This window comes from Somniosus microcephalus, chromosome 9 (genome assembly GCF_052327205.1).
Source record: "Somniosus microcephalus isolate GS21.2 chromosome 9, FLI_Smic_1.0, whole genome shotgun sequence".
Taxonomy (NCBI): Eukaryota; Metazoa; Chordata; class Chondrichthyes; order Squaliformes; family Somniosidae; genus Somniosus; species Somniosus microcephalus.
In genome coordinates this window covers 208,561,419-208,576,621 of record NC_140995.1, presented here as the reverse complement: position 1 = coordinate 208,576,621, position 15,203 = coordinate 208,561,419, and the positions used below count along the sequence as shown (strand labels likewise).

The 15,203-nt window shown below is 44.4% G+C and overlaps 1 protein-coding gene across 16 annotated transcripts in view; it reads left to right on the top strand.

Annotated features, from left to right (window-relative positions):
• fynb (FYN proto-oncogene, Src family tyrosine kinase b) overlaps positions 1 to 15,203 on the top strand; it is a 278,988-nt gene that overhangs the window by 126,406 nt on the left and 137,379 nt on the right. The gene's annotated exons all lie outside the window — the stretch shown is intronic.

Here is a 15,203-nt window from a genome sequence, read left to right as displayed (position 1 = left end):
ATAAGAACATCAGCCTGCTCCGCCATTCAATAAGGTCATGGCTGATCTGATCTTGGCCTCAACTCCACTTCCCTGCCCGCTCCCCATAACCCTTCACTCCCTTACCATTCAAAAATCTGTCTATCTCCACCTTCAATATAGTCAATGAATTGGAGTTGATGATTTCAGCTGAGGACTGTAAACTTTGCGACTGCTTTTTATGCGTTGCACCACAATTGGCAACGGCATCAGCTGGTCCATTGTGTGATCTGTGAGAGATGGGATTGAACTCTGAGTGTCGGGGCCATCCACGTGTCTGACCAGATTACACAGGCGACCATTTAGACTGGAGTGAACCCGAGGGAATCGTATGACTTCTGGGAAAGAGCACATGCCATAGCCTGATGCAGATGTTCGATCCGACCTGTAATCTTGCTGCAATTAAGAGTTATCCCGGGAAGCAGCCGAGCCTTGTATAACATTACAGTTTATAAACGGCTACGTACGGACCTTAATGAGAGGAGTCAACATCCTGAAGCTGCAGGGTCCCATTTGCTCCTATTTCTAAACTCAAACATTTGATCAGCGCTTGCAAAGCTTTACTCTTTACAGAAAAACGTGGAATGTAACCTTTATCTTGTATTTGATTTCTGAAACGTTGACTTTTTGATTGGTTCCAGAAATGGTTGTAAACTTTTTTTTAAAATCTGATGCCAGTGTTGAATACATCCCATGCGGAGACTTCTGGCAGGTTAGGGCATTCCCAGGTTTCATAGCTGGTAACAAAAAATTAAGGATGAATTTCTCTCCATAACAACTTTATTTCCTTTTCTACATAAGAACATAAGACGTAGGAGCAGGAGTGGGTCATTCGGCCCCTCGAGCCTGCTCCGCCATTCAATAAGGTCATGGCTGATCTGATCTTGGCCTCCACTCCACTTCCCTGTCCGCTCCCCATAACCCTTCACTCCCTTACCTTTCAAAAATCTGTCTTTCTCCACCTTTGAATATATTCAATGACTCCGCCTCCACAGCTCTCTGGGGAAGAGAATTCCAAAGATTCACGACCCTCTGAGAAGAAATTCCTCCTCAGCTCCGATTTTTTTTCTCTCCCTCCCCCTCCCTCCCCCTCCCCCTCCCCCTCCCCCTCCCCCCTCCCCCTCCCCCTCCCCCTCCCCCTCCCCCCTCCCCCTCCTCGCTGGCGCTAGAGCTTCCGCTTGCTCATGGTTCTACGGGCACCAGTCCTCCAGTAACATCCCCAAGTGGTCATTCCTCATGTGTAAGCCTAGCCAATGAGTGTCGGCAAGGATACCACAATCCGATAGAAAGCCTCGACTGCTGTGCCAGCTGAGGTTAATCTAACTCTGCACGGTCTGGGCATTGATCCTGAAGCTGGCATGGTTCAGATGACTCGGCGCCACACCAAACAAAGCAGTGGCCAGCTGAATCACCGGAGTAAATCTGAGAGGGATTACCCTTCATTTCTAAACTCACGGGCGATTCTTTTTAAAAACATCCTTTCATGGATTTTATTTTTTTAAATATGATGCCATTCAGTCGCGAGAACAACGTTGAAGCTAAATATCATGGGAGCACTGCAATTTTTATTTGCATTAAGGTTCAGGGGTGGAGTGTTCAGTGTACATTGGGAGGGGCAATGCTTATACACTTTGGGTGATCTGTTCCTTACTTTGACTTAATTCTCCCACTTTTTATGAGCTCTTATAAAAAATGTTTATGGATTTTATACAGACAAATCTGAACCAGCTGTTTCCACATGCTGGCTGCAGGCCTGTTGTATACTGAGGTTGCGAGGCATGCTTCAGTGTCTGCCCTTGGTGCCAGAGCCTGCAAGCATTTTCATATTAAATTCCCCAAACCAGTGACTGTGGGGTGAGATTTATTTTTCTTTCTTCTGAAACACCTAGAACGTTAAAGTTTATGCGGAATGTAAGGTCGCCAACTCTGATGCTTTCCTTGTGTGTATTCCCTCAACAGTAACAAAGTTTTGTATTGGATTTGTTGGCAAATGCTTATATGTTATAATGTGCCTAATAGTTTAGCAAAGGGCGGTATTCTATAATGCAGCTCAAAAGCCGTGCATTATTTGTGTTCGGGGATCAGTAATGTTTAGATACATCAGCGTTTCAAGTGGAGTTTGGGACCTTGATGCCCTTTACTGCTTGGTTGGATGTCCAACTCAGTGGATCAATCTGACCTCCATATTCCCACCATTACAAGAGTGACTGTACTTGAAAAGTACTTAATTGGCTGTGAAGCACTTTGGGACATCCTGAGGTCATGAAAGATAAATGCAAGTGATCCCTCCCTCCCTCCCAATTTATACCCAAGACACTTCTTTTAAGTTAACCAAGCACGTATGAAACTTTTTTTTATCACACAGCCACAAAACTCCAAGGGCTGGATTTTCATTGAGGAGTCGGGTAGGAGGCGGGACTACAACTTTTGGGGTTGCAGTCCCGCCTCCATCGAGTTCTAGCCAACCCACGTGATTTTGACTTGATTGACCTTGGTGAGGCCACCCAGCGGGCTCAGCAGGCCAATTAAGGGCCACCCGCCAACAGGTGACGTCACAGATTGATATTTCATCTGTCATGACCTTTTGACAAATGAAATATCAGCGTTTCACAGCTGTTTGAAGCTGTCAAACACCGACAATCTGTACTCCAGGTTAATTCCTTCCTCTCGGGATGATTTAGAGATCTCCCCGGAACAGAAAGCAGAGCCTGCAGACTTTGACAGCTGGCGGCCATTCTGCTTTCTGTGCCGGCGAGATGAGAGACTCCCGAGACATGAAGGTTAGTAGAACTACTTTAAACACTTTACACAGACCAAACACTTACCTCTGCACTCATGCACCCATCACTCACCTGAACACCAGACATCTCGACCACTCCAAGCCCTTCATCCCGATGGCCCGCCTCGTTAACTTGGCGTGGTTTGGAGCCGTCGGGAATCCCACATTTCAACAATGAAAATAGGGATTAGGCTAAAAACTGCCTATTAGCTACCTTTTTAACAGGCAGTTAATTGGCACTAATCCCCTTCCCGTCTTGGGGAGGTGGGTCCCAGTGCGGGGCGGGTTGGGGGCGGGATCCCCGATTTCAGGATTTTAAACCCCCACACGCCTCCAAGCCCGACTCCACGGCCAATGAAAATCCAGCCCCAAGTATCAGTTCCAAGATTGTGAACATTTGAATCAATGATGCATTGGTGTTTGCTAGTGCTGTTGGGGAGGGTTTAAACTAAAATGACAGGGGGTTGGGAACCTGTGCAGGGAGACAGAGGAAAGGGAAGCAAGGATAGAAGCAAAAGACAGGAAGGAGAAAAGCAAAAGTGGCAGTCAGAGAAATCAAGGGTTTAAATCGAACATGGCCACAGTAAATAATCGTTCTAAAAGGTCTGAGTGTTTTAAAAAAAAAAAAAAAAAACAAGCCTGAAGGCTTTGTGTCTTAATGCAAGGAGCATTCGTACTAAGGTGGATGAATTAGCTGTGCAAATAGATGTAAACAGATATGATATAATTGGGATTACAGAGACATGGCTCCAGGGTGACCAAGGCTGGGAATTCAACATCCAGGGGTATTCAATATTCAGGAAAGACAGGCAAAAAAGAAAAGGAGATGGAGTAGTATTGCTAGTTAAAGAGGAGATTAACACAATAGTAAGGAAGGATATTAGCTCTGATGATGTAGAATCTGTATGGGTAGAGCTGAGAAATACCAAGGGACAGAAAACATTAGTGGGAGTTGTATACAGACCCCCAAACAGTAATGCTGAGGTTGGGGATGGCATTAAACAGGAAATTAGAGATGCGTGCAATAAGGGCACAGCAGTTATCATGGGTGACTAATCTACATATAGATTGGGCTAACCAAATTAGTAACAATACTGCGGAGGAGGAATTCCTGTAGTGTATACGGGATGGTTTCCTGGACCAATATGTCGAGGAACCAGCTAGAGATCAGGCCATCTTAGACTGGGTATTATGTAATGAGAGAGGATTAATTAGCAATCTTGTTGTGCGAGGCCCCTTGGGGCAGAGCAATCATAATATGATAGAATTCTTCATTAAGGTGGAGAGTGAAGTATTTGACTCCGAGACTAGGGTCCTGAATTTAAATTCAGGACCCACGATGGTATGAGGCGTGAGTAGGCTAGGATGGATTAGGGAACGTTACTTAAAGGGTTAATGGTAGATAGGCAATGGCATGAACTACAGAATTTGTTCATCCCTGTTTGGCATAAAAATAAAACAAATAAGGTGACTCAACCATGGCTAACAAGGGAAATTAGGGATAGCATAAGATCCAAGGAGAGGACATATAAATTGGCCAGAAAAAGCAGCAAACCTGAGGATTGGGAGCAGTTTAGGATTCAACAAAGGAGGACAAAGGGATTAATTAAGAAGGGGAAAATAGAATATGAGAGTAAGCTTGCCAGTAACACAAAAACTGACTGTAAAAGCTTTTATAGTTTTGTGAAGAGAAAAAGATTGGTGAAGTCAAGCATAGATCCCTTGCAGTCAGAATCAGGGGAATTTATAATGGGGAACAAAAATGGCAGACCAATTAAATACATACTTTGGTTCTGTCTTCACAAAGGCGGACACAAATAACCTCCCAGAGATGTCGGGGAACATAGGGTCTAATGAGAGGGAGGAACTGAATGAAATCAGTATTTGTAGGGAAATGGTGTTGGGGAAATTGATGGGATTCAAGGCCGATAAATCCCCAAGGCCTGATAATCTACATCCTAGAGTACTTAAGGAAGTGGCCCTAGAAATAGTAGATGCATTGCTGGTCATCTTCCAAAATTCGATAGACTCTGGAACAGTACCCAATGATTGGAAGGTAGCTAATGTTACCCCACTATTCAAAAAAGGTGGTAGAGAGAAAACGGGGAATTATAGACCGGTAAGCCTGACATCGGTAGTGGGGAAAATGCTAGAGTCTATTATAAAAGATGTAATAGCAGAACACTTGGAAAATAGTGATAGGATCGGACAAAGTCAACATGGATTTACAAAAGGTAAATCGTGCTTGACTAATCTACTGGAATTTTTTGAGGATGTAACTGGTAAAATAGTTAAGGGGGAACCAGTGGATGTGGTGTATTTGGACTTTCAGAAGGCTTTCGATAAGGTCCAGCATAAGAGATTAGCGTGTAAAGTTAAGGCACATGGGATTGGGGGCATGGTACTGACTTGGATAGAGAACTAGTTGGCAGACAGAAAGCAAAGAGTTGGAATAAACGGGTCTTTTTCCCGAGTGGCAGGCAGTGACTAGTGGGGTACCGCAGGGATCAGTCCTAGGATCCCAGCTATTCACAATATATATTAATGATCTAGACGAGGGAACTAGATGTAATATCTCCAAGTTTGCAGATGACACAAAGCTGGGTAGGTGTGTGTGCTGTGAGGAGGATGCCGAGAAACTCCAGAATGATTTGGACAGGTTGGGTGATTGGGCAGACGCATGGCAGATGCAATATAACGTGGATAAATGCGAGGTTATCCACTTTGGTGTCAAAAATAGGAAGGCAGATTATTATCTGAATGGCAATAGATTGGGAGAAGGGGAAGTGCAACGAGACCTGGGTGTCCTTGTGCACCAGTCACTGAAGGTAAGCATGCAGGTGCAGCAGGCGGTTAAGAAGGCAAATGGTATGTTGGCCTTCGTAGCGAGAGGGTTCAAGTACAGAAACAAGGATGTCTTGCTGCAGTTGTACAGGGCCTTGGTGAGACCGCACCTTGAGTATTGTGTGCAGTTTTGGTCGGCTTACCTGAGGAAGGATGTTCTTGCCACAGAGGGAGTGCAGCGTAGATTCACCAGGCTGATACCTGGGATGGCAGGAATGACGTATGAGGAGAGATTGGGTCGATTGGGCTTATACTCGCTGGAGTTTAGAAGAATGAGAGGGGATCTCATTGAAACTTATAACATTCTAACAGGACTAGACAGACTCGATGCAGGAAGGATGTTCCCGATGGCCGGGGAGTCCAGAACCAGGGGTCACAGTCTAAGAATTTGTTCATCCCTGTTTGGCATAAAAATAAAACAAATAAGGTGACTCAACCATGGCTAACAAGGGAAATTAGGGATAGCATAAGATCCAAGGAGAGGACATATAAATTGGCCAGAAAAAGCAGCAAACCTCATTTAGGACAGAGATGAGGAATTTCTTCACCCAGAGAGTGGTGAACCTGTGGAATTCTCTACCACAGAAGGCAGTAGAGGCCAATTCATTAAATATATTCAAGAAGGGGTTAGATATATTTCTTAAGGCTAAAGGGATCAAGGGATATGGGGAGAAGGCAGGGACAGGGTACTGAATTTGGATGATCAGCCATGATCTCATTGAATGGCGGAGCAGGCTCGAGGGGCCGAATGGCCTACTCCTGCTCCTATCTTCTATGTTTCTATGTTACTATTAGATATTTCCCATCATATCTATTATTTGAATATGTGGCAGATTGTCCCTTTTTGTAGAAGAATTGTACACAATATGACTTGGGCATTCTAAGGTATGAACATTTTCATTTTGCTAATGAGCTTTAACCGGGATCCTAATCCCACATCCTCTGTTGATAGCTATGTTGTCTAAACTGAAGGCGAAGCAAATGATAAAGTTAAGACCTTGGGTAAGTATAGCGAGGCTCCATTTTCAGTGTGGAGCCTTGGTCAATGGGAGTGCAGGTCAGAGAATTGGGTGTGGAGGTCAGTGCTACTGATTACTGGCATTCCTGATTCTTCGGTGATTAAAATGAACAATTGGAAAATCGGGAGTATCGCAAATTGGACACCCGAACATCTGCATCCAGTTCTCCAATCTTCGTGCTCATCCAGCGAGTCTCCAAACCAGGAGTGTAGTTTCGCAAACTTTTTCCCTCCTCTTTCTAGTCAGCACCCTACGTAGCGGTAAAATTGCCATCGATCGTGCAGGACTTACTCAAACACGTGTCCACAACGTCGATGGTGGCTTTCCAAAATTCATCTTTAGTAAAACCTTGGTTTGGTTTTTTCATTCACATCACCAAATCTTTAATGATTGCAGTGAAAAGCATTCATTAATTGCATGCAGAGTTCACTGAGGCACTGATAACTGTTGCGTGATTTTGCTAATAGGAAACACTGTGGACACATGCACACTCACTGAAGCCACTTGGAAGAATGTACTCAGTTACACGTGTGGTATTTAAGAGCTCCGCATGCGTGACCTAAAAAGTAACGAATTTAAAACCAAAAGCATTCCCTGAGTTCCTGAGCTTTCCCTGAACAAAATATCAAAATTTAAAAGAAGCGAATAGAGATGCATCTCCACATTCACCTAGCGACTGCCATACACAGCAATTAAATTGTCATTCCTTTGCCCCAACCCTATTAGCCTGCATATTTGACAGTTAAAGTTATGGGACCAAGGGTATTAACTGATCCATTTAGCTGTGCACCGAATCATTTAAGATTGAACTTCTCATGTTCACCTGTCACTGAACAAAAGCAACTTGTGAGTGAGTGTTCTATCTTTCCCTGGCTTTAAATGCTGCTTTGTTCCCTTTTATTGCCCGTGATCCCCAAAAGCACTTTTCCCACATTTTGCGATATTGATGTTGATGTTACACACAGGACAAGCCACACAGTGCTGATCATTAAGATGTGACTTTTTCACCCAAGAAGAATTATTTACATAATTTACACTGAAGAAAACAATGCACCTGACTTATTCTTTGGAGACTCCAATGTCAGTACAGGAAACTATTATCCGGCACCAACGGGACCGGCGTGGTGCCGGTTTATCAGAAAGTCCGGATTATAGAGAGGTATAGTTAAAAGGTAGGAGAGCTCCGTACACAGCAACAAATCCAGGCTTCCCTGTTGCTTAGCAACATGTGCAGGAACTCCGGCCACAGACCAAGCGTCCCTGTTGCTTAGCAACACGTGCACGAACCCCAGTTACACCGCCACAGATCCAGGAACTGCCACTAATATGAAGTAAAACTTACCTGAACCTACTCCTGAATTTTGCCGGTTAACAGAGATATCTGGTTATTTAGGTGCCGGTAAATCGAGAGTTTCCTGTACTTTAGAATCACTTGAGGCTTTCCTCCTCGCTTTCTGCCATTGTGATCCTTTCGCTTGACGTGAAGAAATAAGTGTTGCCTGCTAACTGTACTGGGGTTCCTTTGGTCTCCTTTGATAAATGTAAAATGACCTATAAACACATGTCTGTACTCCGCCCTAATGGTCATCTTTTGCACAAGGAGTCAAAGTATTTCCACATGCACTTCCAGAAGCAATCCCAGTAATCTGCTCGGGCAAGATTCACACTCAATGTTTTCAAGGGGAGACTGGATAGGCACTTGAGGGAAATAAACTTGCAGGGCTACGGGGATAGAGCGGGGGAATGGGACTGACTGGATTGCTCGACAGAGAGCCGGCACAGTCTCGATAGGCCGAATGGCCTCCTCCTGTGCCGTTATGAATCTGATTCTGTGTTATAGGTGGTTAATCTGCAGCAGTACCCCTGCGGCACTTGGATGTCCTCAGACTTGCCTCTGCCAAATTGCACTTAAGCTCTTTGTAAATGGGTAAGTGTGATATGTTTCTCTAGAGGAGGCAAGTGCACTTGGGCAAACCCTATGTGGAATCTGTGAATGTTAGAGCACAGAAACAGGTCAATCGGGTCCACACTGGTGTATTCCACCATGTGAGCCACCCAAGTCAAAGACTCCTTGCTGCTCACTCCCCGTACCTTTCAATGTTACTCTTTCTGACACAAAAAAAATTCTGGACTGTGTTTCAGTTTGTGGCAGTATTCCATTCCACATTCTAACCACTCAATCTGTGCAAAGAGATTTATTTTTCTCATTCTCAATCTTTGTGATGATCACAAATTTGTGTCCTCTCATTACTGTCTCACTGACGAGTGAAGCCAATCTATCCCTATTTATCTCTTAACCCTCCATCGACCTCTACAAAGTTACCCTTGTAGGAATCGACCGATCCCCCACTAAAGTACTGAGGTCGAGTCATTTCGATAAATAAACAAAGTTTAATTAAAACTAGAGAACAAAACAAAGGCATGCAGGAGCAACAGTAAACCGGTCTTTTCAGGTGCTGGTTTCACGAGGTCTGGTTTGGGAACCTCCCACTCTCTGACGTCATCACGTTTCCCGCCGTTCGGGGCATCACGTGACCAACGTGATGACGTCATCGCGTTGACTCTGGGACTTATCCAGAAAGGCTATTTACATGCAGTAAACAAACATAGGTGCTGTAGCACTCTGTTAAAGACAGTTATACATTTGTACAGGAGTCCGTTGGTGGCTTTGCCACACCCTTAATCATCTTGGCTCTGGTTCGAACGAGTCCTCACTTAAGTCCCTCTCGATCACTGTAGCCCCTCATTTCCCAGTAACACTGAATCTACACTGCACCTTTATCCATTGCTTTTATACCCTTCCTACAATTGGGCAGCCAAATCTGTATGGAAAACTCCCAACTGAGGCCTGAGGTCTTGTACAAGTTCAACATTAACGCTTTGATTTTGTATTTTATATCAGTATTGTCAGCAGTTTGAATTAAAGACTCTTGAACTGGATTTCCTGGCTGGTTGCAGGAGTTGCAGCATTTACTGAGGGCATTGTATTGTACTGCACAGTAATCCCTCCAGCAGTTTCCTAATTGTTTGCACTGATCTGCTGTCTAACCCGTGTCTGAATTTGACCGTGTAGATTACCTTCTGGGGTTGCTCCGTGATCCCAATTGTATTTAAGGAACCTGAGGTGCTGAGCTGATGAAAATGAAATCAGCATGAGGCCTGGAGACTGACTGGAATCGGAAGAGCACATGTTTCTTTCAATTATGTGCTGGTATTTCTTTTCCAAGGCGTCACGCATGCCAAGAAAATTTCATTGAAGCCACAGGTGGACTTGATGTTCCTGCTAGCACGTGTCAAGCCTGGCTGCTGAATTGAATAAAATTGAATTGAATTGCTGTATTTCTCATTCTCGGCCTCTTCATGGCGTGTTTTTTTTTGCTCTCTACTATCAATAATTGTGCCACTTTGTCTATTTCTGCATCCAACTCAAAAGTGTCAGAAGGATGTTAGTCATCTGGCTCTTGCTTCTAACTCTCTTCTCTTCTCTTTCCCAGTTCGCTTCACTTCTTTTTCCTCTAGTTGCATGTTGGTTGTCAAAAAAGGAAGGATATCTGCAGACGTTAAGGTTGGGCTCGCAGAGTGACTCCAGCTGGTATGCGAACCGTTGGCTCGTTGAGGCGGTTTAAATCTGATTTTTACACCTGGCTCAGAAATAAACAGGAGCGTGAAGTTTTCTTTAACTTGCCAAGTGTTCTTGGGAGGGCTGCCCCACTGCCGGTGAATGGGATTGCATGCGTGAAAGTATGCTTGAGGCCCATCTCGCTTGGAGCCCAATCATTCCACAGTGCACGCTCTCTAATCGACAGAGTGTGGAAATGGTGGGAGAAGCCAGGTTTGGAAAGAACCTCAATCTATTTTCTGCCCTGCACCCACCACCCCTGTGATTTAGTTGAAACCAGTGTAGCGACCAGGATTTCATACTTAATTGGCATCTTACCTTGCATTCTTTTGTTCCGTGCAGTATGGTATCTCTCTTTATTCGTTCCTAGGATGTGGGCATTGCTGGCAAGGCCAGCTTTTATTGCCTTCGAAAGGTGGTGGTGAGCCGCCGCCTTGAACCGCTGGAGTCCCTGTGGTGAAGATACTCCCGCTGTTGGGGAGGGAGTTCCAGGATTCTGACCCAGTGATGATGAAGGAACGGCAATTCACTTCCAAGTCAGGATGATGTGTGACTTGGAGCAGAACTTGGAGGTGGTGGTGTTCCCATGTGCCTGCTGCCCTTGTCCTTCTAGGTGGAAGAGGTTGCGGGTTTGGGAGGCTTTAGTCGAATGTGTTTCATCCCAATTTTTGAGATGTGTGGGGGGTGGGTTTGAGTGGGCTGACTGGTGACCTGGTCTGAGTGCTCTGGCAACGTTGTTATATAAATAGCTTTGCGAAGGTGTGTGAAAATGCCTCGGGACCTCTTGTATTCCTACTTTCCCTCCACCCCCCATCCCCTTTAGTGGAAATATGTGGCCTCCGATTGGCAATCCCCCAGGTCGGCACAGCTGAGACGAGGAACTCCACATGTGGGGAATTACCAAAGGGGTACATGCAGCTCGCCACCACACTCCACGTGTGCCTCCCCACTGCCCTGTCTGTAATACTTCGATGTTATTTGCTACTGTCTGATTCACATCTTGATCCTGCTGTTGTTTTCTCCTTTGTACTATACCTCGCATTTCCGCTGGGTGAATGCACCGGAGCTATCTGACCATCCGGCAGGGCAATGCTATCTCAGCACATAGACTTGGAATCAAATCAAATCTTGTGCCCTCTGTGATTGACATAATGCTCTGGGAGTCTGTCTTCGCTCACCGAAATCAGCTTCAGCAACTATTTGCACAGCCGCTGTGACAGCATAGATGTGCTCACCGCAAGTTAGCGATACGCCGAAGGGTTATCGTGAACTGCTGCGGCGACCCAGTTATGCTGCTCTCGGTTTTAACAACCCTTCTTTGTTTTATTTGTAGGCCAACAGGAAAGAGATGGTGGGCCTCCACCACACGCTTAACAACATCTAAAATAGCCAGTGGTTTCGGATCATTTTCATATCTCATTTCCCTAATGTTTGCCTGCAGTTTAATCTCGAGTGCTTCAGAGAACACGACTCGATTAGTTTAATCAGAGAAGTGTGGAAGTTGTCACCTGCATTGTTGTGTGTTTGTGAGTTGCAGACTAAAGAAAAAATGAGTAAGAATCTATATGCAGTGCTGCTGATATCCACACCATTCAATGTTAATTTGTTAGACTGTAAAAGATCCGAACTCAATTTAAAATGCGCTGCAAAGGTCAGCAAAAGTGTATTTTGTAAAATGAAGCAAAGCTTTCACATTCGTGACAAAAAGCAAAATATTGCAGATGCTGCAAATCCGAACAGAAATGGGGCGGGGGGGGTAAAAACTTTCACTCGACATTTCAGGTGTAAGATGTTTCCCCAGGACACCCCGAGTAAGGATCTTGCACCGAAAACAACTGACTGGCTTCTGCTGAGTATTTCCAGCTTTTTCTGTTTTTTTGACTTAACGTCACTGTCCCACAATTCTTCCTCCCAACATTCAAGAACCACAAATGAAAATCCAGAAATGCACGTTTTTGAAACGCGGGATTCGCACCAAAAAAGCAGATACTCTTTGGTATTAGCCGCTAAGCAGCAATAATGATTCTTTAGCATTTTGTAAAACACCTAGCAAGTCACTTAACCAGTATAGATTTCCCAAACCCCTTAAACCAGCTGTAAAGTGGGCAATTGGGGTCTAAAATGACAATGCCAGCAGAGAAAAATTTACCCACATGCCCTCCCCTTCAACATTCACTCCCTCCACCACCAGCGTACCGTGGCTGCAATGTGCACCATCTACAAGATGCACTGCAGCAACTCGACAAAGCTTCTTCGGCAGCACCTCCCAAACCCACGACCTTTTCCACCTAGAAGGACAAGGGCAGCAGGCACATGGGAACACCACCACCTCCAAGATCCCCTCCAAGTCACACACCATCCTGACTGAGAAGTATATTGCCGATCCTTCATCGTCTCTGGAACTCCCTCCCTAACAGCACTGTGGGAGTACCATCACCACACGGACTGCAGCGGTTCAAGAAGGTGGCTCACCACCACCTTCTCGAGGGCAACTAGGGATGGGCAATAAATGCTGGCCTTGCCAGCGACGCCCACATCCCAGGGACGAATATTTTTTTTTAAAGTCTCACTTTTCTCCAACAATGCTTAGAAGTACAGTACAGGTAAAGATGTTGATTTTTGACGGTGGTAGCAGTTTCTATATGAGTGATTTAAACTATTAAATATTTTGATGTAATTAATATTTTTGCATTTTAATTTTGCAGCAAATGAAAGTGCTCATCTCTTTCTTGATAGATAGATAGATCCACATGCATGCTAATATAATTAGTGGTGGTAATTTTAGAGCTTTATGCATAGTTCTAGATTAAAAAGAAAAATATTCGGATCTTTCTTTGGGGCCACATCATTTTTATTTTTAAACCAAGCAGAGAGGAAAAAAGTTTTTAATAACGGGGATGGAAAATAAATATTTGCATTGGAAAGAAGTTTAAAAAGTTGAATGGAAATATTTATAACACGACAGAAAATACTTTCTAAGACTGAGTAAATCGGATAAGAATTTGTAATGAAGGCAGCTGGTAGATGGAAATGGGAAGCACCTCGTGGTTAGGACTGTAAGATGAGAATGACGCTCAGTATGGATAGTTTAGCTTATAGCATTACACAGGACTGGTATTACTTATTTCATTATAGTACACAGATGTGAGAGGGTCAACGGATGTATGACTAATTCATGACACTGGAAGTAAGTGGGACAACTGGAAGTTTGTGCTGTTGCAAGTTTTTTAATATAGACAGATATGCACGTTACAAGTTTTTAAACAGTATTTTGTAGTGAGGTGAAATAATGGGGTTGAAATTATCCAATGTGATATTACTAATGGACGCAGAAATGTGTTTGTGTGTTGACCTAGTTCTTGCCTTTGTTAAAATAATGGACAAAGGGATTTCATATGAACGCATCAACAATTTACAGCATCGACTAATTCTGGAATGTCCTGACACTTGGTACATACGTGAAGCAGAAAGCTGCCTCGCATTGGGAACAGAAGTATTTGGACTTCCAAAAGGCATTTGACAAGGTGCCACACAAAAGATTATTGCTTAAGATAAAAAAATCACGGGATTGGGGGTAATATTCTGGCATGGATAGAGGATTGGCTATCTAACAGAAGGCAGAGAGTTGGGATAAATGGTTCATTCTCAGACTGGCAATCAGTAACTAGTGGTGTTCCGCAGGGGTCAGTGCTGGGTCCCCAACTCTTTACAATCTATATTAACGATTTGGAGGAGGGGACCGAGTGTAACATATCAAAGTCTGCAGATGATACTAAGATGGGAGGGAAAGTAGTGAGTGAGGAGGACATAAAAAACCTGCAAGGGGACATAGACAGGCTAAGTAAGTGGGCAGAGATTTGGCAGATGGAATACAATACTGGAAAGTGTGAGGTTATGCACTTTGGCAGGAAAAATCGTAGAGCAAGTTATTATCTTAATGGCAAGAAACTGGAAAGTACTGAAGTACAAAGGGATCTGGGGGTCTTGGTGCACGAAACTCAAAAGGTTAGTATGCAGGTGCAGCAAGTGATTAAGAAGGCCAATGGAATGTTGGCTTTCATTGCTAGGGGGATAGAATATAAAAATAGGGAGGTATTGCTTCAGTTGTACAAGGTATTGGTGAGACCGCACCTGGAATACTGCGTACAGTTTTGGTGTCCATACTTAAGAAAGGACATACTTGCTCTCGAGTCAGTACAAAGAAGGTTCACTCGGTTAGTCCCGGGGATGAGGGGATGGACATATGAGGAGAGGTTGAGTAGATTGGGACTCTACTCATTGGAGTTCAGAAGAATGAGAGGCGATCTTATTGAAACATATAAGATTGTGAAGGGGTTGGATCGGGTGGATGCGGGGAGGATGTTCCCGATGATGGGTGAAACTAGAACTAGGGGGCATAGTCTTAGAATAAGGGGCTGCTCTTTCAAAACTGAGATGAGGAGGAACTACTTCACTGAGGGTGGTAGGTCCATGGAATATGCTGTCCCAAAAAGCTGTAGAAGCTACATCATTACATAAATTTAAAACAGAAATAGACAGTTTCCTAGAAGTAAAGGGAATTAAGGGTTATGGGGAGCGGGCAGGAATTTGGACATGAGTCTAGGTTCGGATCAGTCATGGCCCTGTGGGTAGCGGAGCGGGCCCAGGGGCCGTGTAGCCTGATCCTGCTCCTATTTCGTGTGTCTAATTCTGTTAGGTTCAGGAGATGGTTCTGTGATAGTGGATTGGCGGTTAGGATCAGATCAGCCATGATCTTATTGAATGGCGGAGCAGGCTCGAGGGGCCGATTGGCCTACTCCTGCTCCTATTTCTTATGTTCTTATGTTCTAAATTGAGACTCAGCCAGAAGGACTGGTGGGCTACGTGCCTTCGCCATGGGCCGTCCTTGCCCCATATAACATCAGACCAAATCAATACTTGGGTC